The 27,093-nt window shown below is 42.7% G+C and overlaps 1 protein-coding gene across 2 annotated transcripts in view; it reads right to left on the bottom strand.

Moving 5' to 3' along the window:
- The window catches only part of OOSP2 (oocyte secreted protein 2), a 60,408-nt gene extending 38,412 nt beyond the window's left edge, over nucleotides 1-21,996 (bottom strand). The window contains exons 1-2 of one of the 2 annotated variants that reach the window (XR_006193500.1): nucleotides 21,795-21,996; nucleotides 21,315-21,354 (exon numbers count right to left, since the gene is read on the bottom strand). The gene's annotated coding sequence lies outside the window, so the exon portion shown is untranslated. Of the gene's footprint in view, nucleotides 1-21,314; nucleotides 21,355-21,794 lie in introns of those variants that run through there. The other variant, XR_006193501.1, reaches the window with a different exon arrangement.
- Between the last annotated feature and the right edge of the window lie 5,097 nt (nucleotides 21,997-27,093).

Here is a 27,093-nt window from a genome sequence, read left to right as displayed (position 1 = left end):
TAATTTAAAAACTAAGAGATTTATAAACTGTTCTAAATGCTCAGAAGGGAAAGTTAGTCGGATTACAAGTGCATGTAACAAGCAGAATTGATGTGGTTCCCAGGGGACAGGAGAGCCTTCCTGAAGAAGTCCTATGTAAGGTAGGACCTTGGGGATGTCCTGTCTTTACTTGGGGTAGGACTGAGAACAGGGAATGACTCTCTGCTTTTCTGGCTTAAGTTAAAAAAGAGTTGGGCAAAATGTCTCTGTTTCTGAAGCGGTGATCCGTGTGTAGGCTGCTGGACTGTGACCAATGTGAACGGAACACAGGGAAGTGGAAAACGGTGACTTGAGTAGACAAGGGAGGGTAGAAAGGGCAGTGGGGGGGTCTGAGATGAGGGGGTGTGGATCGTAAGCAAGAAGGCCATCCTCTCTGCACAGGGCATGCTCTAAGAACAAGCCTTCCCCAGGCCTGGGGTGATGTGCTGGCCCAGCCATTCGTAGAGCGCTGAAGGACAATGTCCAAGTTGTAGGGAAGCCAGGGATAGAAGATTCTGTGATGGAAACATCAGGACTCAGGAGTGAGGCAGGGAGGAAGAAAAATCAAACATGACCCCAATCAAACAGGATCTGTCCCCACCCCATCTGGCCCTAGAACCTGAAAAACAGGGCCTGGCTTACTTCTGGGGCAGATGCCAGGTTAGGGCGGCTCATGTTAAGGACTTTGGTCTTTTTCCTACTCACTGTAGGAACCCCAACCAGGAGACCAGGGTCGGGTAATAAAGATGAGAATAATGTGCTGAGAACCGTTGCATTCGTTTGACTTAGGGTCTCGGCCACCCCACAACTGCTCTCAGCAGTCGCAAAACCAAGTCAGGCGGATGGCGGATTGTGGGACAGAATGGCTTCTCAACAAGTAATCCCTTGTAAACCAGTTGTGTGGCGTGGTGGAGCCCTGGCCTGACCGGGCTTGCCTGTCGAGATGACCCCTGACCAGCTCGTACACTCGGCCAGCCAGGCCCTTGAGTCCCTATTTGCAAGTCTGCCAAACACAGAGACGCCCATTCAGTTCCTCAAGGATATTAAGAAGTTCAAACTTAAAATAATATTAGAAATGTGATGGTCCAAGGAAAGAATGAATACGCAGGTGCTTTGTAAAGACAAATCACTCTCAAAGTTTTGGACCATGAAATTGAAACTGTGTGTGTGTCTGTCTGTGTCCCAGTGGTTGGAAATGCCTGGTAGCAAAGAGGCATATGAGGCTATTAGGACTTATTGTCATGGTCAAGTGTCTCTTGTACTTCAGAGCTGACAATGAGTAACTCTGTGCAATTTCTAGAGTGGTCCCCTCTTCTCTGTGGGGGATACATTCCAAGGCCCCCAGTGGCTGCCTGAAACCGTGGGTACTACCGAACCTTATGTATGCCATATTTCTTCCCGTACGCACATACCCACGATGAAGGTTAATTTATAAATTAGGCACAGTAAGCAATTAACAACAATGGCCGATAATAAAATAGAACAATTATAATAATATAGTGCGACAAAAGTTATCACTCTCTTTCAAAATACCTTATTATACCATAAGCACCCTTCTTCTTGTGATGATGTGAGATGATACAATGCCCACGTGTTGAGATGAAGGGAGGTGAATGACGCAGGTGTTGTGCTGTTCCACACCACCCCATTCGCTGCTACTGACCTTCTGAAGTCAGAAGGAGGATCATCTGGGCGCCCGGGTGGCTCAGTCAGTTAGGTGTCCGACTCATGATTTCAGTTCAGGTCATGATCTCATGGTTTGTGGGTTTGAGCCCCATGTTGGGCTCGGTGCTGTCGGTGCAGAGCCTGCTTGGGATTCTCTCTCTCTCTCTCTCTCTGCCCCTCCCATGCTCGCTCACGCATGCATGCTCTCTCTCTCTCTCTCTCTCAAAATAAACTTTAAAAAAAACAAAGAGGAGGATCATCTGCTTCCTGACCACAGTTGACTGCAGGAAACTGAAATTGCAGAAAGGGAAACCACGGATAAGCAAGGACTCCTGTGCCCTAACTAAGTTCACCTTTGATACTAAATCTTGCCCTCGTGCACTCAGGCTCCAGCAGCTTTATCTGGGCTACTTCCGTTACTATAGTAACATCACAATACTTCAGGTCCCCCACAAAGGTCTAGAGTCCGATCAAGCCCTTGCCTCCTTTCCTGAAAGTAAGGTCCATGTTATCCTTCTGTTTCTCCCCTCCTGGTATTTAGGACAGGCGGCACCAGAATGCTCAATTTCCGTCTAACATTTTTCCTTCCTTGCCTATTTACCTGCTGTGGGCCTGACTATTTCCAGCAGCAAAGGCATAGCAGTAAAGAGCTTCTATCTTTCTGGATAGTGACAGTGGTAGTTTGGGCCAGGGTCTTGGCCAATCCCAACACCCAGTCCAATACCAATTGGCCAATCTAATACCCAATCCAGGGTATTGGATTCACATGAATCCAAATTTTTTTAATGTTTATTTATCTTTGAGAGAGTCAGAGAACTAGAAAGGGAGGGGCAGAGAGAGAGGGAGACACAGAATCTGAAGCAGGCTCTAGGCTCTGAGTGGTCAGCACAGAGCGTTGTTGGCTCAAACTCATGAACCATGAGATCATGACCTGAGCTGAAGTCAGACATTTAACTGACTGAGCCACGAGGCACCCCAAGTGAGATAAATTTTGAAGGTAAAAGTGAGAAGACTCAGGAATAGACGAGATACAGGTATGAAGGACAAGGAGTTTGAAGAAATCCTAGCATTTCACAGCTTAGAAGTTGGATGGATTGTGGTGCTGTTGACCGAGGTGGAGAGCAAACCAGGAGTAGGGTCACTCAGAGCTTCTGGATTGTACACGTACCTTTGAGAGAACTATTTCAAATATCCACTCAGATGTCTAGCAGCTAATTATAGAGGTAACTCTCAAACTTGGGAGAGAGGTCTAGGTCAGGCATGACAATGGGATCCCCCAAGGTAATGTGATATAGTCCAAAGAGCAATGACCCAGTGTGATTTTTCAGTCCCAGCTCTGTATTCTGTGGCCCTGAAAAAGTCCCTTCATTCTCACCATATTTACTGCACACCTGCTACTGTGTGGCACACAGCCATGGGCAAAAGTTAAAACATGGGATCTATTTTCACCAAGTCAAAGTTTTCTAATACTAGGTGCTGGGGAACTCAGTTCCTAGCACGAATGCCCTAATAAAGATGCTGTCCTCTGCTCCTCCACCCAAGATGGAGGCTTGAAGACACATCACCACACTTCTTTCTCAGGTAAAAATTCTGAGTGCTGTGTGAATTCACTCTGGTCACCTGGGAGTGGCAGTCTGAGAGAGGTAGAGAGCCCCATGTAATGCCATGAAGGGAATCGTGTTTTCCACAGATCTCGAAGTTCCATTTCTTGTAGTTGAAGATGGTCTTCCTTCCTGGTACCTAATAGTTCTGCTCAAACTTCTTGGAGCTGTTCACTGAAACAGATTTGCTGACTGTCTGCTTTTTTTCTTTGCCTCCTTTAACAGTGTTGGTGGAATGCAGCCGTTTGAATTTTCTCGTTGTAGTTAAAAGAGCACTGTTTTACAGAGATGAATTGGTAGGCCCTGATGAGTTATTTCTGGGGACTGGCTGTCAGGCAATTCGAGTGTGGCCGGACAAACTTGAATTTGACTATCCTGTTAGTCTGTGCGGAATTACGACGCAGGTAAGAGAAGGAATCGTTTTCCAGGGTACCGTCTGTACAGTCTTTGGAAGCACTGCTTTATGTTTGTTCTTATATATTATTATTATAACAGGCTACTGGGCTTGATCATTGGTACCACAGACTGAGCAGATGCATAGAAAGAACCTGAAGAACATTTTGTTTTCATTCATTCACCAGAGACCTACTGTGCGTAGGACATGGACAGTGAATAAGAAACTCAAAGAGCTTTCTCTTAGGAAGTGTAGCATACCCATTATTACATGGATAGCATGATAGATTAGCCAGCATTTTCACCCAGTTTCTAATCCTCAGAATTCCACGGGGTTGATGTCATCTACACTTACGTAGATTAAGGAATTGAGGCACAGGGGCCGGTGATGTAACCAAACTCGGGAAGTCAGGGCCAGAAACCAGGTCTGCTGACACTGCTAATAAGCTCTTAGTTTTATTTTGTTTTCAGTTATGACTCTGGGATAAGCAACTCTAATTAGAGAATGTACGACAATGACTTTTTTTTTTAAGACCATGGGGATTTGGAGGAAAGGGAGATCTGGGAGGGTCTTGAACTAGCAATCTGCTTTACTTGTTCTTTTCCTCACAAGAGAGTACCAAAAATCTGAGTACCAACATCCTAATAAGGAAAGCTCTGGGAGGGTTTCGATGTAGGAGGTTTCTACCACACCAAAGGTAAGTATAATACATCCAATTTATCTCATCTTCATGGGCGTTGCTTTAAACATGGGGCTAAATATTTTCTGCCAGGAACCTGGCCTTCAAGTCACAGGCAAGGGAAAACTTGGACATGGGAGCATGAAGTTCCTTCACTGGACCCCCTTCCCGGACCCATAAGGATCGTGGTCTGAAAGCACAGTTCATGCTGGTCCAGCACCTTGCACCAGCCCTTATTCCCCCCACAATGCCATGCTAGTCACTTAGCTCTACTCCGCTACACCTGCCTTGGAGAGATCCAAAGGCATTTGAGATGCTTCTAGAGGTTCAAGGCACCTGCCACTCCTAGAGTCCTTGGCAACAGCCTAACGCAGTATTGATCAGGGATCAGGTATCAGTAAGCAGGGATTTTTTTTTGCCCCCCCACCCTGCCCCGTGGTCATTTGGAAATGTCTAGCACCAATTTTAGTTGTCAAAACTGGGCAGGTGGTAGGGTGCTACTGGCATTGAGTGAGTAGGGGCCACACGCGATGTTAGACACCCTACAGGACAGTCCCCACAACAAAGGATTATGTGGCCTGAAATGCCAACAGCATCGTAGTTGAACAACCTGGCCTAACCCATCACACTTGCCCTCTCCCCCACCTTTGTGCTCTGAGCAGCCTTTCGCTAAAGGAGCTTAGAACCGTGAGGGCAAACACAGCCTCAACTCTTAGCCTCATTGCTACATAAACCAGATGACAACACTTCACATTTCTAAAACTACTTTTTTCCTGTTTCACCCCTTCACTGGAATCACTGAACCAGACAAATCAAGAGACCCCAGGAAATATATGCTTCATCCATCTAATAGGATACTATGCAACTAATAAATTTATACAATAATCCAACAGCTTGAGAACCTCTCTATTGAAGTAGGGAAACGAGATCTGTAGACCTTTTTTTTTTTTTTAACTATATATATATATAGTATATGTTGACTATAAAAAAAAAAGGCGGGGAAAAAAGTTAGGTGGAAATACATGCAAATTGTTACAGAATGAAAACAGGCTGATCTGCTTATAGGAACTAAATCTCATTTGTTGAACACCAAATACACTTCAAAATTCCCTAAGAGGAGTACATGTTTTCCATTCAGAAAACTCAGTTGTTTAGCACAAATACATAATTTTCAGTTAGCTGTCTTCCTTTTGGTCTAAGAGTTTTTCAAGGATCTGGAGTCCAGAAGTAAAGAAAAAATACCACGTTTTAATACGGAGATCAGAGAAAGCATTTCAGATCCCCCGCGATAAGGGTCATCTTAAAAGTCCTCTTCTCGTGGAACAACTTTTCTCCCCAGCAGCTGTGGAAAATTTTTCCTCCCTAGAATCTTGATTTGAAGAGTCTAACACAAAACTTTCAGGGTCGAATGACCTTCAACCTCCAGTTCTATTCAAAAGCCCCTGCCACGCCTTCTCGTTCTGTTGTGTGATGCAGCTAAATGCCTCTGCTTTGCCAAAGAGAATTTAACTACCCTAACTGGGGTAAATGTCATGATCTCTGGAGACACTATGTGGCCAATTTCTTATTCAAATATATTAAAATATGTTGAGACAACTGAACACCTGTTTCAAGGGCTTCTTTTCCCACCAGGTCTTCTGTGATGGAGCGGTCTTCCATTCCTGGCTCACCTATGTACCAAAGAATCAATCCATTTCTGCTAAACTTCACCTGGAGTGTACAGTTCCCAGGTCAGTCCAAAAACTCCATTGGCTCCTTCCTTAAATACCGATAGCTCTTTGCTGAAATGCACTGCTATCTACTTGGAAACCTTGAAAATCGTGACTATTTTTATATAGCTTCTCAGGGTGTCTGTCAATGCTATTGAACCTCTACAGAAGCCCACTACTCAGAGCTCAAAGCTCGGGAAGTGAGTTACACAGAATTACAAAACCGGGAGTGGACTTCGCTTCTTAGTTTTAGACCCTTGGTTCCTTCTATTCCTTCTCCCACAGATCATGAAACTTGCTGCCAAACATAATTCACAGCACCAACACTTGACGCACAGCATCTATGGAGATTTCTAAGTCAGGAAGTTGAGGTTTGGGAAGGCAGAGCCATAATAATCCATTTCCCCTCCTGCATTCGAAATCCATTAATAAATCATAGGCTATGAAAGATGTCAATCAGAATGTAATTTGTAGTAAAGCCTCGGGCAAATGAAGCTTTAGCCCTACAACTGGAAAGCCTCATTCAAGTCCCCCTGAAATGAGTTTGCAGACCCAGGGGAAGGAAGAGCTGGAAAAATACAGGTGTCCCCCTTGCCTATATAAAGCTCTGCAAGTGCTTTTGGCAGAGGTTGGCCTCCTGGTTGTGGAGCAGACCAGAACACGGCCCTCTGAAGTCGACTCCACAAAGAGAATGGTGTTCTGCCTAAACTAAGCATGGCCAGTTCCTTCTCCCAAATTTGCCATCAGATAATACTTTCCTGCTTCCTTACAAAATTAAGGGACAGGACCTAGAGAAGTTAAGTTGTTTTTCCCATAGATTCCTGTCCTGGAAAGTAGTATAATATACACCTGTCTTCTCTGGAAATTTCAAAAAATTAGAAGAAAAATAGTACCAAACAGCTTATTAAAAAAAGAAAAAGAGGGGCCCCTGGGTGGCTCAGTCAGTTAAGCATCCGACTTCAGCTCAGGTCACGATCTCACAGTTTGTGGGTCCAAGCCCAACATCAGGCTCTGTGCTGACAGCTCAGAGCCTGGAGCCTGCTTTGGATTCTCTCTCTCTCTCTCTCTCTCTCTCTCTCTCTCTCTCTCTCTGCCCCTCCCCCACTCATGATCTCTCTCTCTCTCTCTCTCTCTCTCTCTCTCTCTCTGTCTCTGTCTCTCTCTCTCATAAATAAATAAATATTAAAAAAAATTAAAGGAAACTCTATGGTTTAAGCCATAAGTATACAATTTCTTCTAAGCCAGTTGGAATTGAATTGTGGGGACAGGATCAGAAAGTTTGTTAAGCATTGAGTCTATCAGGTCACAGCTTTTGAGTGAACATGCTATTGGATTTTCAAAGTCTTCTGCCATGTGTTTTTGTTCTGTTTTCTGAAAAGATTAAGTAACTCTGCTTTGCCAGAGAGAACTTTCATTACCTTAATTGCTAATAATGAACTTGTTTATTGAACACTTACTATGTGCCAGCCACAAGTTTAGAAGAACTTCAGGCATTTTAATCATCATTATCAACCCCATGGGTAAGGGGGTTTGTATTGTCCCTATTTAATGTTTGAGAAACTTGGGCACAGACACATTAAAGATTTGCAGCGTCACACAGCTAGAGACTCCTAAATTTAACTCTAGGTAGAATGGCTGGAAAACCACTGCCTTGTATCCCTAGGCACTGCAAGTCTGTATTGGTTAGCAAGCTCTTGTGTCAGCTTCCAACCTGACCAATGTTGTCCTTTCAAACAAAAAGAAGAGACCTTTATTCCATCTTGATTAACGTATTAATAAACTTCAAGACATTCTAGGAAAATCTTGCCTTAAACCCAGTACTGTCTTCCAGCAAAAATTACAGTGAATATATTCTTGAAATAGTTTTTCTTAATTTAACAGAGGATAGTTTCTGTGTCCTTAAGTTATTATCTAACAAGGAGGGATTTGGTGAGGGTCTAGGGAGTTGAACAAGGACATGATCATGCATTGTGCTTAAGACAAAATAAAAAGTTATAGCTGTTACAGCAAGGCCAGGCAAAAGCTGGGTCCAAAGTTCAATCCCAAAGTTCAGAATGATATCTTAAGTCTTTGTATTCCTTTTTAATTCCCTTTCCCCAACCTTTTGAAAGCTCCTGTGTCTCACCTGATGAGTCCTACAACAACACTGAAGTGAGCAATGGCTTCCTCCTATCCTCACCTGTTCAACACTGGTTCTTGATACAGTACAGATACTGCATGAGATGTGGCTATACCCACTGGAGAGAACACTGGGTAAGGATACTTGCAAAAGCCAACATTTAATGTGCCCAATCAGGTACTCTATGACGAAAAGAAAACCGCATTTGGGGCAAGTAACAACAGGTAAAGTCTAAATCCCCGGTGAAGTATAAGTGGCATACAATTCCGTAGTAGAGACATAGAGGTAGAGTCCCGTTGGGTTCTTTCTCTTGTGCTTGGAGCACACCATACTTGGTATTCATATGAGGAAGACCCTCTACCTTCCCGTCTTATAATTCTCTCCTCACCCTAGGATTTTTTTTTCTTGAACAGGAAGGGTTTCACTCTACAAATTTCATGCCTAAATATCTGAGTCCAAAACCAATGACTGTAAGAGAAGAAGGAGTTGATAAGTTTAGATGTTACCAGATTAGAGCATCTTTCTTATCTTTTATGGAGCAATTAAATATCTTAAGGTGGAAGAGGGCCCTTTAAAAGAACCAAATGAGCTAAGTCATTTGGGTTTTCCCACTGGGTCCAGTTCAAACAAAATTGTAAACATGTAGAAGACTCCCTAGAATTTTGTCTTCCTTTTTGCCTATAATCTCTAAGAATTAGGCTCTACATTGCTCCCAGTCTTAAAATCTATACTATCTCAAGACCATCTGGGATATAACTCCTATCTGAGAGTTAGAGGAAAATCATATCCTAAAGCTAATCTGATGTATTTTAGCTGTTTCCATGCCCATTTTAGCCCATGGATTTGAGCTCAGAGAGAATCTTCCCCCTCCTTTGAACAATATCCCATCTCATAAACACCAAATATCAGCTAATTATGGACCTTGTTTTTCCACAGTCCACACCTTTTTATGGACCACACAATTATTCACTTCAAGAGCATTTCTTCCATCCTTTCACCGATGACTTTTAGAAGCTTTTGCCCTTGGACATTCAGCAGCAACACGGAAGTAACCCAGCCCAGTCATGTGGCATTTTGTTTTTATATATTTACATGTTTTTAATTCATTTTGTAATCCCTTTCACGATGTCTTTGAGAAGAGGCCATTTGTATTTTTAACTTTCAATGTGGCCACAAACCCATGAATAAAAACTGACACATTTTATGGTATATCTGTGTTTACTGCATTTCTAATTTAGCACTCCATGCTATGGGGCTGAGTTACCAAGAAGGTGGGAGCCTGGGGGAAGGTTATGACCAGTATTGTTCTCAGTAGCTATTTAACACCCAGCTGTTGAACATGGGTGCTGGTTGTGTGCAGTAACATGGCTAGTAAGATCACATGGAAGAGAATGAATAGAAAGTGAGACCCTGGGTGGCTCGGTTGGTTGAGCGTCTGACTTTGACTCAGGTCATGATCTCACGGTTTGTGGGTTCGAGCCCCATGTCAGGCTCTGTGCCGACGGCTCAGAACCTGGATCCTGCTTTGGATTCTGTGTCTCCCCCTTTCTCTGCTATTCCCCCGTTAGTGCTCTGAATCTCTCTGTCTCTCAAAAATGAATAAAAACACTAAAAAGAAAAGTGATATTATATTTTCAATTTGCACATCCAATTAGTCTGAATTCATGCAAGAGAAAGCCCCTCTCTGAAGCTATCATGGTCCAGGCTCTTTCTACTGTCGTTTTCACAAGGAACCAGCTGCATTTCTCAGCGAAGGTACAGGACATCTTGATCTCAGTCCACCAGGGCAAGATCTAGATTCCGCAAACCTCCCTAGGTAGAGCTCAGGCATTAAGAAATTGGGTGTGGGAGCCTGCTTCCTTGCATTATTTCTTGTGACCACCTTTTTGCCTTGCAAGGAGAGCCATTTCCATTTCAAAAGTCTTCTTTTCCTTTGCTTTCTTCTCACTACCTCTGACTCCTCCCTCTGATTGTCTCTCCTGGGCTATGCCTGTATAGGATTGCAGGCTACAATGTCAGGGTTAAGTGCTTTCTTGGGCTCTGCAACATCGGCAACCCCTATAAAGAGATGCCCCTGCATAGCCCTCCCTATGTTCCCAGGGCTAAAGTTCCTGATACTTTACCAGCTAACTGTGAAACTCCACTTCCTAATATTACTCCCCACCATCTCCCCACCCTTACCATCTTCTCCTGCAACAATCCTTTATCTTATTTTTACAGCTCTTCCCAATGTAAATAAAAGCCATTCGAGGAGCAGTCCAAACCTCTGTATCCCCGCCCCCCAAATCTGCTGGGAATCATGCACGGAAGCCAAGATTCTAAAATAGACCTCCACCCACAAAAACGTGTGTGGCTGAATAGGTAGACAGACAAATACAAAAATGCATAATTTCTAGAACCTGTACATTTGAAGAGGCCCAGGCCAGGTATACTCCAAGAGTACTCTGTACTAACAATTGACTTCAGCTCCCAAAATGGGTATTTTTCTATACACAATTGTATTTGAAATAGAAACATCAGTGATTTGGCACTTGAGTTACAGTGCCACAATTCCATTCATTCAGTTAACAAGTATATATTAAGAGATTACTATGAGCAAAGTATTGTTTTATGCCTTAAGAACACATTAACTTTTTTAAAAAAAGACAAATTTCTTCCCTTCTTGACCTGACATCCTAATATATAAGAAAAACAAAATAGGTAAAATATATAGTATGTGTTTAGTGCTAAGAAGGAAAAAATAAAGAAGGGGGATATAAATGTTAATGTGTGAAATTTTAGGTAGGGTGGAGAGAAAAGGACTCACAGAAAGATAGCTGTGAATAAAGAGACAAGAAAGGGTACCTGGGTGGCTCAGTCAGTTGAGCATTCAACTTTGGCTCAGGTCATGATCTCATGGTTTGTGGGTTTAAGCCATGCATTGGGCTCTGTACTGACAGCCTGGAGCCTTCTTCAGATTCTGTGTGTCCCTCTATCTCTACCCCTCCCCTGCTCACACTCTGTCTCTCTCTCAAAAAATAAATAAACATTAAAAAAAAGAGAGAGACAAAGTAAGCAAGTAGCCAGCCATATGGATATCTAGACATAACAGGAAGGGTAAAGTCCTGAGACAGAATGAGGTATCTACAATAATGCCATTTAAAGTAATTAGGGATTTATGCAAACAAAACAGCCCACATTTCACACTGGACTCAAAAGATATTCATCCAATACATTAGAACAGTTAGCTTTGATGGAGGATTGATTGATTACATCGGTTAAATCAAGGGGGGGGGGGGGTCTTGCATCGGCCAATGATCACAATGTGTGATTAACTTGACCCTTGAAATCTCTTTAAAAAGTATAATCACCAAGTTAGATTTTGTCAAAAATTGGAAACAGAGGAAGCTAGGCCTCTCAGCTTTCCCAGGTGGATAGATACAACAGTGAATAATTAGTCCCTCAGCAGCTCAATCAGTGTGTTTAGTATTCCTAAAAATCATCGCACAGGGTAGCCCTCCACAAAGTAAAGAGGCTCTTGAACTTTATCATGAATCACAATCACCCGGGGAGCCTGTTAAAACACAGCAAGAATTTGCATGTGTAACAAGTTCCCAGGTGATGCTGATTCTGCCACTCCAGGGCCCACATTTTGGGAACCACTATATAAGGATGAAGGCTACCCTATGGACAACATCTTCAAAAGTCCTAATGATGGTCTAAAGATGACTCAAAATGCTTCCACTTCCTTGGTCTATACTCCAGGTCTCAGGAATATGGAGTTTCAAGTGTGTGGAGAGCTTTCTCTTTGTTCTCCAGATTAATGAAGCGATCATGTACATGTCAGTGTAGCATTATGCATGAACCGACTTCAGGCTTCTCAGCTCTATCAAATTCCAACTGCTTGAGAGGTTCTTAACCTGTGATCTAGCATAAGGAAGCCCTTTGTGGAGTTACCTTCTACATGTTTCCTTGATTTGGACATGTTCTGGGCAAGATTCAGGTGTAGGAGTACAGTTTAGCTGATAGTTTGAAAGGGTGGTTTCTCGATGACCATGAGTCATGGTAAAAGATGGCTTCACCTGCCTCCATTTTGACCTGAGCCTTTCTAGTTGTGTTCTTCATTCCAGCTTGTCTCTTGGCTCAGGCAGAAGACCCTAAGGGCAAAGCATCCCCTGATGGGAACCGAAACAACCCCCTCACACAATAAGGACTGAGCTGAGCCAGGGAGAAAACGCCTGTGATTGACTCCAAGACAGTGACCTATTTGACCTTCACTGCCCACTTGCACGTACCCACTGACCTTTGCCCCACATTTTCCTTATATAAACCTGGAAATATTTTTAGCACTTTGGAGATAGTCTTTGAGACCTTAGTCCGCTGTCTTCGCGGTGTTGGCCTCACTGAAATAAATGCTTTGTTGCTTCACGGCCACTCATTACTCTGCCTTTGGATTTTGTCAGCAGTGGGTGGCAAACCCAGCCTGTTTGGGACCCCTGGAGCCACACACTCTTGTACCCCTACACCCCAGCCACAACGGAACTCCTAGGCTAGTTGCTAAAAGCTGAGAATGAATGGTTCCAATTGGCCCTAGATACTATCTTTTCCTTGGGTCTGATTAATACTGTTGAACAATCGATGAACTCACATCATTATCTTCTCTCTCGAAAATATAGTCTGAGGGTTCTCAGAATTAACTGGTTTTGCCTCTTATCCCTCATTTCCTCCCATTTAGTCATCCATGGCCCATCTGCTCTCCCTTCCTGCAGATGGTACCTCCGTTGTTCTTTTACCTCTTCACACTAAGTCACATTGCAACACATCATCAACTACTGTCCCTTATCTGATTGTATCTCCTCCCCTCTACCCCCAGAACACTACTGTGGAACCTTAACTACTCCTTAGTTCAATTCTTTCTTTAAAATTCCAGAGCTTGCCTACAACCACCCTGGTGAAACAGACTCAAATTGTATTTCACCTTGCACATAAACCTCACTCAGAGCCCCCTGTCTGATGCCTGCTCATCTAAGGACTTCAGGGAAAAACATTCATGACTTTTTAATTCTGCTGTTTAAATAACCTGTCTCCAATACCATATACAGACCATACAGATTATACAGAAAAGGCACCTGATCTTTAGAGAAGAGACCAATGTTATGACATGACCATGCAGCTCATGGTGGTGAATTCTATCTTGACTGGAGAACAGGGTGTAAAGACATTTGGTTTATCATTCTTCTGGGTGTCTGTGAGGGTGTTTCTGGATGAGATTAACATTTGACTCTGTAGACTGAGCAAAGCACAACGCCCTGCCTAGTGTGGATAAGCCTCAACAGAACAGAGTCTGAGTAAGAGGAAACTCCTCCTGCCTCATTGCCTTCAGGTTGGGATACTGGTTTTTCCTGCCTTCAGACTCAAGCCAAAACTGGCTCTCTGGGTCTCAAGCTTTTGGACTAGAACCACACTGTTAGGTCTCCTGAGTCTCCAGCTTGCCAACTACAGATCTTGGGACTTATTAGCCTCCATAATCACATGAGACAATTCCTTATCATACATACAAACATACGTACCATTTGGTTCTACCTCACTGGAGAACCCTAATACACAACTACATAAATTTTGCTCAGTGCTAACAAACAATACATTTTACTCTAATCGCCTTATGAATCTTTAGTAATAATAAATGCTACATTTTAGGAGGTTTTATTTATAATAATGAGTAAAGGCTCTCTTCAAGCTGCGCCAAATGATGGATTATTGTGGACACCTGACAGGCTTCAGTTATAATAACACAAAGCAGCTGGTCCTCTCACAACTTCCTGTTCCCCAAACCGATGTTGCCTTGGGTGCTGGCCAGATGAAGGTTTTCCTGGCATTAGGAGGGCTGCACCTCCTTTATGCGGTGTTTTGGACTTGTTCTGGAGAACAGCCAGGTATTTATAGGGTAATAGAAAACATAGTGGGTAACTGATGATCAACGAGGAGGCTAATTCTTGCACTTTCCAAATCTGAATGTTTCAATCTGCTGTTACGTTGCTAATAACTAAGAGTCTATGCTAAGTGATCTGCTTTAGATGACTGAGCTTGGGATGCCTTGTCTCCCAGCTGGCTTTACCACAGGTAGCATCCTTTGCCCTGCAACACCCTTTCCCCCTTTAAGGATCCTTATCATACTATAAGGGAAATGGGGTTGGTTGATTAGATAGAAGAGGTTTCCAGTGTATCTGAGATGGAAACGTTATCTTGGCTTTAGCCATGGAGAAAGATGCCTGGACAGAACCCTGGAAAAGAGAAACACATTCACAGTATATGTATATGTATCAAATGCTTATCTCTGGATTCCTTAGCTATTTCAGAGGGACCTTTACTTTTTCCACTTGGTGAACCAAGATGCCAGTAATTGGAATTATTTATAGCAGAAATTTTGACAATGAGGCCAAGAGAGTTATATCCCAATACATTTTCAAGATACAGAGTCTAGTCTACCCCTAGAATCCAATTATTTGAAATACACATAAGGACTTTGGGATGGAGATTCTTAGTGCTATTTCTAGAGAAAAAAATAAATGATCTCTCACAGCTGCAGAGACTAATTCAAAATTCTGATAGACACAGATCCTGTATCCCACAGTACTTTTTTTTTAAGTTTTTTTTTTTTTTTTTTGAGACGGGAGGGGAGGGGCAGAGAGTGTGAGGGAGAGAGAGAATCCCAAGCAGGCTCCATGCTGTCAGTGCAAAGCCTGACACAGGACTTGATCTTACAAATCATGAGACCGTGCCCTCAACCAATGTCAAGAGTCGGATGCTTAACCAACTGAGCCACCCAGGTACCCCTCCCACGGTTGTTTTTTAAGACTTTTTATATAGGGAAAATCAGGGGGACATAAGAATGTAGACATTTGAGGCCCATTCCACATTCAAAGAATTGGCATTCTGAGAATTTTGCCAAGGAACTTGTTTTTTTAACAATCGCTGTAGTTGACTCCACAATAACATTTTAGTAAAGAGCCAGTGACTTTATAACTACCTGATTCTAACCACAATTGGGACTCAATGTGAAGTCACTTTATGTACATGTTCATAGTGGACAAAATTAACTCTCATAAAATTTGGCAAGATCCTTCAGTTCTTTCCTACCACATGAGTTCATTTTAATATCGTCCATATGCTAAGCTCTCTGAGATCTTCCCACTATTACTATTATCTCCCTTGAACTCTTCCAACTATCTATACAACATATTAACTTATATATACAATATTTATCTTTAAATTTTTAAGTCTAAAATGAAATGCACACATTTTTTTAAAATCTCAAACTTGCCTCTCTCCAGTTTTCCGCATCTTAGTTAATAGTAGTACCATCTATCCAGATTCCCTTAGAAGTCTCACTTTTCCTTCCCTAGCCCCACATGCACATGCATCCAAAATGTTTCTAGAATCCCACTGGTTCTGTCCATCTCTTCTACAAAAACTCAAGTCCAAGCTGCCAGCAACTAGTCCTGGTCTATTTGAATATCCTTGTAACTGTTCTCCCTGATGACACTCCATTCCAACAACCTCCTCTCCTTCTACCCACTAGAATGAAATTTTAAAATCATAAATCAGATCCTGCTTACCCCACAGTGTGCTCACCATGGTTCATTATGTTCTAACCACACTGATCTTTCTGTTCTTGGAAGTCACTAACCAGTGTCTTTACATTTCTTTGTGTTTTTTTTTTATTGACATATCATTAACATACAATGTTACATTAGTTTCAGGTGTACAACATTGTGATTCAACTTCTCTATATGTTATGCTATGCTCACCACAAGTGTAGATACCACCTGTCACCATACAACACTATTACAATATCACTGACCATATTCCCTAGGAAATCATCAACAAAACAAAAAGGCAACCAACCGAATGGGAGATGATATTTGCAAATGACTTATACAATAAGGGGTTAATATCCAAAATATATAAAGAACATAGACAACTTAAAACCAAAAAATTGAAATAATCTCACTGGCCAGAATGACAAATGACTTAATGCCTGAGTCACCCTCTGTTAAAAAGAGAATATCTAGTCTACCCACCATATATGAACCAAAAAGGGAGAATGGACAGGCCAATGGTTTTGTGTGAACTCACGTTTATGATTTTACTACTGAGATTCTCCAGTGGTTGGAAATGGCCAGCAGCTAAAGATGGCTTTAAGACTATGAACAATTTACTCCACTATACTATAACTATAACCTAACTATAGGTTAACTTTCCAGTGGTTCTATGCTTGCCTCCTGAAGAAAGCACATAATTCCTTTCTCAGATTTTCCAATTAATCCTCTAAATTATCAGCAGTCTCAAATTACTCTGGGATTTAACTACCAGATCTTATATTTCACCACCTATATTTCTTGACTGCTAGCGACCTTTAATGCTTCAACTAATAATATTATAGCATCAATTGTCTTTGGCTGATTGGGCGTAATACCTCTTGAAGTCACCAGCTCTTTCCAATCCTTTATCAGCAACATCCAGGCAACTTCATCTTTGGGGACCTCTCTTCACCACACGTCCTAAGTTCTACTTCCGTTTCAGTTCTCCCCAAACACAGCCCGTTGTGATCAGGGAGGGTCTGCACAATCTTCCCTCTTTCTCAGTAACAGGTAGTATTGTTCATGTATTCATTCAACAAATACATATTGAGAATTGATTGTGGGCTTGTTCTTGGCTCTAAGTAATACAACAGTAAACATAACCGACCAAAGCTTCATTCTTATGGAGCTTATATTCTTATGCAAAGAGGACAATATTTGAAACAATTATAATTACTAGATCCAATTAGTAGTAAGAGAAAAGTAGTATCAAAAAGTTACACCTGGTTAAGCTACAATCACTACGTTTCTATACCAATTTTGTTAGTTTTAGTTTGATCAAATAACTGTATTTGGTTCAGAAAATACCAAGATTAAATGTAGATATTAAGATTTAGAACATAGGCTTTGCTTTCTTGAACTTTAAATTGGAAATGAGGGTAGGCAGACCATTGCCAGTAATTACTAATATAAATGCCACAGTGGTAATGGCCTTTCACTTAGAACTGCACAAGGGGGCATCTACAGTCTTGTTTGGGTCAATTCTCATCCATGGATATGATCACCTGGACTCTTCTTGGTGGTAGTGTTTCAAGGGAGAAGGTAAGACTATGATCATCCCCTCTAAAATATATTCTCCCCGACCAACAGGGATGCCTTGTATACTGTTAACTGACTCTGAGCTTCCCTGACCTTCCATGGTACCACTATATCATCGGACACTTCTTCTTTTCTACCTCTCAACAGTGTATGTACGATGCAGCCCCTCTTTGTTCTTGGCCAGGGTTAAGTCAACTGCATTTCATAACGATCTACCTGTGGCCCCTGATGAAGTGTTTCTGGGAGATCGATGTCCTGTCACCTCAGTTCATCCAGGATTTTATGAGTTTCGATACCATCCCAAGGACTGCAACATCAGGATTGAGGTAATTAGGTATCTGGCTACTTAACTAAATCTCTTAAAGACTTTCAGCCTCACAAACTGCATGTTGTGGATTTTTCTTAGTTTTTCCCTACTAATAAGCTGAGCTGATTTTGCCAAATGTCACCTAGGCCCTGGGAAGTAAAAGAAGGGAAGAAGGAACGGTTTCTACTTGTCAGTCAGCAGTGACTAAACAAGACATAGAATTTGTCCTAAGCTTAGAGACAGGCTTAGAGACAGGCTTTTCTTCTCCCTCGTCTCCCTCCCTCGTCTCCCTCCCTCGTCTCCCTCCCTCGTCTCCCTCCCTCGTCTCCCTCCCTCGTCTCCCTCCCTCGTCTCCCTCCCTCGTCTCCCTCCCTCGTCTCCCTCCCTCGTCTCCCTCCCTCGTCTCCCTCCCTCGTCTCCCTCCCTCCCTCTCCCTCCCTCCCTCTCCCTCCCTCCCTCTCCCTCCCTCCGTCTCCGTCCCTCCGTCTCCCTCCCTCCGTCTCCCTCCCTCCGTCTCCCTCCCTCCGTCTCCCTCCCTCCGTCTCCCTCCCTCGTCTCCCTCCCTCCTTATATCAGGGGTTAGCAAATTATAGTCTAAAGGCCTGATCTGGCCCACTATCTACTTTTATGTGGTCTATGAGCTAAGAATAGATTTAAATTTAAATGATTAAAAAATAACAAAAGAAGCATAACACTTTGTGATAGGCAACAAGTATATGAAATTCACATTTCAGCATCCATACATTCAGTTGGAACATTCAGATGGAACATCGCCAGCTCAGCCTCTTTTCATTTGCTTACTATCTCTGGCTACTCTCGCACTATATCACTGGGACAGAGGTCACAGAGCCCACAAAGCCAAAATGATTTACTATCTGGTCCTTTAGAGAAGTTTGTCCATCCCTGCTCTGTAGTATAAAAGCTAACCAAGAGGCCTCAGATGCCTATACATTTTTATAGCCTTAAGACACAGCCAGTCTAGGGGCGCCTGGGTGGCTCGGTCAGTTGAGCGTCCAACTTCGGCTCAGGTCATGATCTCACAGTCTGTGAGTTTGAGCCCCGCGTCGGGCTCTGTGCTGACAGCTCAGAGCCTGGAGCCTGCTTCAGATTCTGTGTCTCCCTCTCACTCTGCCCCTCCCCTGCTCATGCTCTGTCTTTCTCTTTCTCAAAAATAAATAAAAACATTTAAAAAATTTTTTAATTAATTAATTAATTAATTTAAAAAAAAAAGACACAGCCAGTCTTTCCTGGCTGCAGGCAAATGGAGGAAAGGTGTGAGTGGTTGACACATTTGGTGTCTACAAATGACTGCCCAAGCCATCTCCTGATGTCTCAGCTCCCCCGAGAGAATCTGGCCCCCCACCTGGGGGAGGGGGCGGTCAGGATGGGCAGAACAAGAGCATCAGTCTAAGGAGGAGTGTGGAGAGTTGGAAAGCCTCATAGAAAACTTTGATGCCTTGCCACCACACATAACTCCTTTCATTCCACCCAACCCCTGTGAGAAACCCTGAGGGAATGTCCTCTCCTCCATTCAAAAACCAAGAAACTAAGACTTAGTGTCTTTTTAAAACAAATTTTGATATTATGTTCATGTTCTGACAAAAATCTGAGGATGTTGATGACAGTTAGTGGTGGGGCCAGGTAAGCTAATGGGAGAGTTTCAATTACGTTAAATGAATATTGAGAATCCATTTTTTTTTAATGCACAAATACTCATGCTGGCAATCTCTAGATGATGAGATTTAATCTTTATATTGTCCATACTACATTTTTCATATTTTCTTGAAAAAAGTTATTTCTTAAGAACCTATAAACCTATTTAAAGTACTCTTTAGGGGTACTTGGGTGGCTCAGTTGGTTAAGCATCCAACTTTGGCTCAGGTCATGATCTCACAGTTCATGAGTTCCAGCCCCACATTGGGCTCTGAGCCTGGAGCCTGCTTCAGATTCTGTGTCTCCCTCTCTTTCTGCTGCTCCCCTGCTCACACACACACGCACTCTCTCTCAAAAAAATAAATAAATAAACATTTTTAAAAACCTTTAAATACATAAAATGCTCTTTATAATTAGATGTATCTCTTCCTCATCTACTATTCACAAGTCATGCTCAGCAACTCAAAGCTTCTTAGAATCTAAAGAAAAGTTTCTCAAGAAGAGAGGTTATAAACCCTTTTTTTAATGTTTATTTATTTATTTTGAGAGAGAGGAAGCATGCGAGCAGGGGAGAGGCAAAGAGAGAGAGGGAGAGAGAGAATCCCAAGCAGGTTGTGCCCTGCCAGCACAGAGCCTGACATGGCTTGATCCCACCAACCGCAAGACCATGACCTGAGCCAAAATCAAGAGTTGGTTGCTCAACTGACTGACCCACCCAGGCGCCTCTATAAACCATTCCTTGATAATTATAGATAATAACTTTGAGGCAATATGGTTCAAATTCAAGTAGCAGGTGCTCCCGCCTCCTATGAGCCAAACCCTATACCAGGTGTTAACTCTTCTGGCCACTTAGGAAAGAGCCCTCTTCCCCATTGGGAAGATGCCTTTCTGCGTGCATGTGTCTGCTTTTTAGAGCTGTTGACTGAGCCGTGAATTCCTAACAAGATCTTTAAGCTGACTTACACTCTCTCTTTGTCTCTTTAGGTCCTCCCAGGAAAGCGTATCCTTTTTGTATCTGAAATCATCTTTAGGTCAAAGTTCTCAGATCTTGAAGCTTCCATACCTGTGGCCTGCATTGTCTTCCAGTAAGTCTAGAATGCCCAAGTGGTTTCAGGCTCTCTCAACTGCCTTTATCTGCTTAGGGGAGGCAGGGTGGGAGCACTGCAGCTGAGAGACCAAGTTACTATGACATGGTTGACCAGACCCTCGTGAGACTCTTACCCCCTTGATGCCCTCTTATTCTGTGCTCTTGACCTCCCAGCTGTGCTACTTGTTACCAGTGTGACTTTGGGGAAGTTACTTTATAACTCAGTGCCTCAGCCTCCTCGTCTTACAGGGAAGATTTAAAGAGACGACGCACATAGAGAGACTGGAAAAGCTCTTGCTCATAAGACGCACGCAGGACACAGTGGCTGGTGCCATCCCTGTGTCTGTTCATTCTCTACAGTGTGTGTAGAGCTGCGTGTAGGACTAGGTCTGACTTCACCATCTACCCGGAAGCTCTTAGACTGAGAAATCAATTTGTTCTCATTATACTTATAGTCCGAATTACAAACTATGTTATCTCTTAGCCAAGACCAACGGGGAATATTAGAGGTCCTGATTCACCCACAGGGGATGGGAGTACTGAACACTGATGGGCTGGGGAGAGAAGGGAAGCTTACTAGAATACTCGTTTTGACTTTAAATGTTAAATATTTCAAATGTCTCTGTGACCTGTGGGATAGGACTCCTATTGGCTCATTGAGACTCTACTTTTTACAATCATCTAAGATTGTTAAGTTTTGAATTAGTGATTATTCATCAGGTAATAGCAAATGTGGTGGCATATTTGGGAGGGCCCTCTTGTATATAAAGCTTACTAGGTCCAGTCCTTAAACTAATAATTTATTTTCTTTAAAAAAAAAAAAATGTTTACTTACTTTTGAGAGAGAGAGAGAATGTGAGCAGGGGAGAGGCAGAGAGAGAGGGAGACGGAAAAATCCCAAGCAGACTCCACAATGCCAGTGCAGAACTGATGAGGGGCTCGAACTCACAAACCATGAGATGACCTGAGCCAAAATCAAGAGTTGGACATTTAACCAACTGAGCCACCCAGTCGCCCCAATAATTCACTTTCTAAAACAGAACAGGATGTAAACATTTCATACTGTTTGGCCCATCAGGGGATAAGGGTACTGATGCCAAAGCAGGAAAAGTAAGGGTCAAGGGCCTGGCTTCAGGTTCTAAACCTCAGTCACCAGGACTTGCAAGGACCCTAATTCCATCCCTCTCTCTTTATCTGCTTTTCCCTTCTATAGCCGCCCAGCTCCTAGAGGAATAACCACAGGGAACGATGCAAATAAACAAGGTGGCCTCAAGAAAAGATCAGGAATAGCAAATTTATACATTGGAGAGACAGTCAACAGGAAAGGGAAGGTGAGCTTACTTAAAGCACATAGATTAATGCTGTCCACGGATATTTTGTAACCACAAACAATACGATTTTTACCGGGAAATTGTGTAAATGCCTGTGCTTCCAGTTCAGGAAGGGCTGGTTCATGCTTCCTTGCTTACTAGAGGTGTTGATCTTTCTGGCAGCCGCTGTCTGTCTGGCATTAACTGGCATCAGCCATGTGACTCATCCAAGCAGGATGAGGCAATGGAGGAAACATCCTTACCAAAATCAATATTAAGAGAATTTTAAATATACATGTTTTAAAATTAATACGAAAATCATAGAATGTGGAATTTAATGAGGTAATAATCCACGAGAATGTGCGCTCAGAAATATCTTAAGCTCGGACTCTGTCCTGAAAGGATTAAATGGCTGTCAGGGAGGACATTTCCTAAATTATACAGATTTTCCTTCCCAGACAGCAGAGGAGGAAAATCCTGAATATATACATTAGTATGTGTTACTAACCTGGGATGTAGCTCTCCATGAAGAGAAAAAGCTATAAGCTAGAGGTGGTGAGCACTTTTTAAAATTTGGGATAGGCACCCGGGTGGCTCAGTCAGTTAAGTGTCACGCTTCGGCTCAGGTCATGATCTCACGGTTCGTGAGCTCAAGCCCCGCATTGCACTCTCTGTTGTCAGCACTGAGCTGAGCCCATCGTGGATCCTCTGTCCCCCTCGCTCTCTGCCCCTCCCCCACACTCTCACGTGTGTGCTCTCTCTCTCACAAATAAACATTAAAAAAAATTTAATGGGATAGGTTACAGATGCTATTTTAAAAAAGATATATACCACATTTCTCTGATATATTCCACCGATAAAAAAAAGCAAAAATACTTACATCTTTAGACATATACAACTCCTATATTAATTTTTTTAGGACATGACCCCAAACATTACCGTTTTCTTCCTACCCTCACCATCCCTCCCTGTGACTCGGGAATGTTAGGCCTTTGGGGGCAAATGGTAGAGAATGACACTGGAGCAGATTCTGGCTCCTTTTCTCTTTGCAGAACCACCTTCATGTGCAGTTTTGCTGCTTAAAAAATCACACAGCTTGTCTCTCTCCACCCGAGAACTTGGAAGCAGATATAAATCCCTATAGCTGTGCCGGGGACACTGCGTGGGAGCGGCTGGAATCCTGTCTGAGGATCCTGTGTGTTCTCATACATTTTTAAATGTTTTAGAGGGCTTGGTTTTTAATGGAATGGCCCTTTGTTGTTTTACGATCCCTTATTTAGAAGGGTCTGCCTCTGCTTTTAACTTCAGAAGGAATCATAATAAAATGTGTTTTCTTTTCGTGGGTTAAGTATTATTTCTTAATCCACGGTGCTATGGTGCCTCATCATCCGTAAAACTTGTTACATGCAAGCTGAGTTTGCATTGGTTGTTCAGGGTCTGTAGTCGGTGGTTAATGCTAGTTAGGCTGAATAATAGAGCCTAGAAATCCAGCTAATCTATTTGGGACTCTTAGAGTAAATTAAAGAACTGCTGGAAACGAATGAAGTTAGTGTTGTGGGTGGAAAGTTTCCTACTTCAGCTCACATGACTCCATTCCAAAGAAAGGAGAGGAAAAACCATTGGAAGTGCTTTCATTTTACTAATGGGGCTCCTGGTGGCCAAGAAGGAGGAAGGTTTAGTCCTAGACTATCAAAGCCGGTGCTATCAGCTGGGTTGTTGACTACTGGTCCAACACGGCCAACAAGTCCACAATTAAACTAAAATCTTTCTAATGTTCTCTGAACAGAACTGGTTCTGAATTTAGGATATGCCCCATCGTACGTAGTATTTGGAACTCTTTCCAGAAATCATTTGTTCACTATAATATACATAGCTCCATTTCACCCATTCTCCAGGATTCCCCAAATCTTTCACTACCCCCCTGTTTAAATACTATGGATCAGGGGGCGCCTGAGTGGCTCAGTCAGTCAAGCATCTGACTCTTGGTTTCGGCTCAGGTCATGATCTCAGTTTCGTGAGTTCGAGCCCCACGTCAGACTCTGTGCTGACAGCGTGGAGCCTGCTTGAGATTCTCTCCCTCTCTCTCTCTCTCTCTCTCTGTCTCTCTCTCTCTCTCTGCTGTTCCCCCACTCACTCTGTCTCTCTCAAAATAGATAAACTTTAAATACATACATACATACATACATACATACATACTATGGATCAGAAAAGAAAGGGGAAAAAAAGATGTTTTGAGCCGTGGACATAATAATAGAGCCAAATATCCCAGAGCAGAGCAAATAATAGTCTCATACTTATTAGTTTGCTAGGACTTCCATGACAAAGTACCGTAGACTGGGTGGCTTAACCAACAGAAGTTTATGTTCTCATAATTCTAGAGGCTAAATGTCTGAGATCAAGGTGTGGGCGGGGTTGGTTTCTCCTGAGGCCCCTTTCCTTGTCCTGTAGATGGCTATTTTCACACATGCCCGTGTGTGTGTGTGTGTGTGTGTGTGTGTGTGTGTGTGTGTCCTAATCTCCTCCTCTTGTGAGGACACCAGCCATAGAGCATTGGGGCCATCCTAACAACCTCACTTAACCTTAATCACCTCTTTAAAACTCTATCTCCAAATACAGTCAAATATATGATTTGGGGGGAACCAGTTCAGGCTGTAACACTTCACCATGTGACCCCCAAAGTATATGTCCTTTTCACATGCAAAATACATTCACCCCAGCCCAACAGCCCCCCCCAAATCTTAAACCATTCAACCATCAACTCTAAGTACAAAATTGTATCTGACCATCATCTAAATCTGGTGTGGGTGAGACTTGAGGTACATTGATCCTGAAGCAAAATTCCTCTCCAGCTTCAAACCTGTGAAACCAGAAGAGTTATCTGCTTCCAGAACACAATAGTAGGGCAGGCATAGGATAGACCTTCTGCAATAATGTGATTAGAAGAATTATATATTTGGCCATTCAGATGACCAAAATATACTTCTCATATATATTTGAACTTCATCCACAGTTACCCACTCACGGCTCCCCAAACCTTTGGAATTTCCTGGACGATAAGGGCAATGGGAGCATCTTTTGTTATAATATTTGGTCTCTGGTCCTTGGGTTCTGAAATCCCTTCAGAGAAGGAAAGGTGGCATAGGTGTCTTGTTATTCATAAAAAAAAAACCCTAACCACCATACCTGGGTTCCTGTTAAAGAAGTGACTTGCAAAGCACCTAGGAATGTAGGCGTGTTGCCAGGGGAAACAATCATGATTATAGGATTGGGACTTGCAGTCCAACCTCCTGAATTCTGGGGAAGGGAGAGGGTCTGGAGGTTGAATCAATCACCAATGGTCAGGGAGTTAATCAATCATCCCTATGTAATGAAGCGTCCATAAAAAACTAAAGGGAGAGGGTTTAGAGAGCTACTGGGTTGAAGAACTAAAACGCTTCCCTGTTCCACCTCACTGAGCCGGGCTCTACAACAACAGAGGTCCTTTGTTCAGGACTTAGCCCTGTGTAGCTCTCCATCTGGCTGCTGATTTGAATCCTTTAATATTTCTGTAATAAATCAGTAACCTAGTGAGTAAACAGGTTCCCTGAGTTTTGAAAGCCATTCCAGCAAATTAATCAAACACAAGGAAGGGGTCGTTAGAGCCTCCAATTTGTAGCCAGTTGGTCAGAAACACTGGTACCCCGGGCTTGCAATTGGTACCTGAAATGGAGGACAGGCCTGTGGGACTGAGTCCTTTCTTTACCCGTGGAATCTGATTTTATCTCCAGTAGAGAATGTCAGAGTTGTGTTGAATTTTCAGACATCCTGGTGGTGTCCAAGAATTGCTTGTTGGCATGGAGAAGCCTATATACACACACTTATACACAGACAGGAATTGGCCCAAGGTACCTAATTTACATTCTTATTCCAAAAAGGAGAAATTGAAAAGAAGAAAGGGATCACAGGTCCCAAGCAAGTCCAAAACCTAGCAGGAAAAAAAATCCTTTTAGATTTTAAAGCCTAGGAATAATCCTCTTTGGCTCTATGCTCTGTACTCAGGGCCTACCAGGACAGTACCCCTGGCTCATTGGCCCTGGGCCCTGTCGTGGCAGTGTCAGCCCTGCCAAACTCCAAACCACCTTCAGGGTCATTTTTCCCTTTTCTTGAAGGGATAACACATGTTCACCACAGACAGCTCTATCGGCCTATCCTGTAGAATCCCAGAATTCGGGGGGCATGGGTTCATGATGTCGCAGTTCATGGGTTCGAGCCCCACATTGGGCTCACTGACATCGGTGCAGAGCCTGTTTCAGATCCCTTGTCTCCCTCTCTCTGACCCTCTCCCACTTGCACATGCTCTCTCTCTCTCTCTCTCTCTCTCTCTCTCTGAAAAATAAACATTAAAAAAAATTTTTTTTTTAATGAATCCCAGGGGTGCCTGGGTGGCTCAGTCGGTAGAGCGTCCGACTTCGGCTCATGTCATGATCTCGTGGTCTGTGAGTTCGAGCCCCGCATCGGGCTCTGTGCTGACAGCTCGGAGCCTGGAGCCTGCTTCGGATTCTGTGTCTCCCCCTCTCTCTGCCCCTCCCCAGCTCGCGCTCTGTCTCTCTCTCTCTCTGTCAAAAATAAATAAACATTAAAAAAATTTTTTTAATTAAAAAAAAAAAATGAATCCCAGAATTCTGACAACAAAGTGTCAGCAGGATTGGGTTTTTTTTTTTTTTTTTTGGAGGCCTCTCTCCTTGGCTTGCAATCTTCTCTGTGTGTTCACACATGGCCCTGCGTGTGTGTGTGTATGTTTGCGTCCTATTCTCCTTTTCATTTCAGATGCCAGTCATATTGGATTAGGGCCCATCCACATGACCTCATTTTCCATTAATTACCTCTTTAAAGACCCTATCTCCAAATACAACCACATTCTGAGATACTGGAGGTTAGGCCTTGAATATATGAATTTGGAAATGGCTCAATTCAGCCCGTAGCACATACCTAGATTTGTCATGTAATCCCAAAACTGGAAAATAAGGTTATCTTGTATGGCCAACAAGAACAAACGAGATTAATAAGCATTTGAGCAATCTCTGGCAAAGTAGAAGAGACAATTGTTAAACACTTTATAAGACAGAATAAGGGTTGACTACATTTTGAATTATTCATGACATGGTTTGATAAAATAGGTTTTAACTATTAGCACACCAATCAAAAATAAAATCTCATCCAATTTTCATCCTTGGATTTTATTTTAAAAATGTGTCTTGAGAATTTAATTCTCTAAAACATTTTTTTAATGTTTTGCAATTTAAACATTAAGTAAAAATAATCAGCATCAGGAACCAATACTTCTTTGACTTCTGAATTCAGAGCATTCTTTCCTGGCCTAATTTCTCAATTTGTGATGTCAAGCTTCATCCTTA

This window comes from Panthera leo, chromosome D1 (assembly GCF_018350215.1).
Source record: "Panthera leo isolate Ple1 chromosome D1, P.leo_Ple1_pat1.1, whole genome shotgun sequence".
Lineage (NCBI taxonomy): Eukaryota > Metazoa > Chordata > Mammalia > Carnivora > Felidae > Panthera > Panthera leo.
The sequence above is the reverse complement of the archived record's forward strand: the minus strand, read 5'-3'. Positions and strand labels throughout refer to the sequence as shown.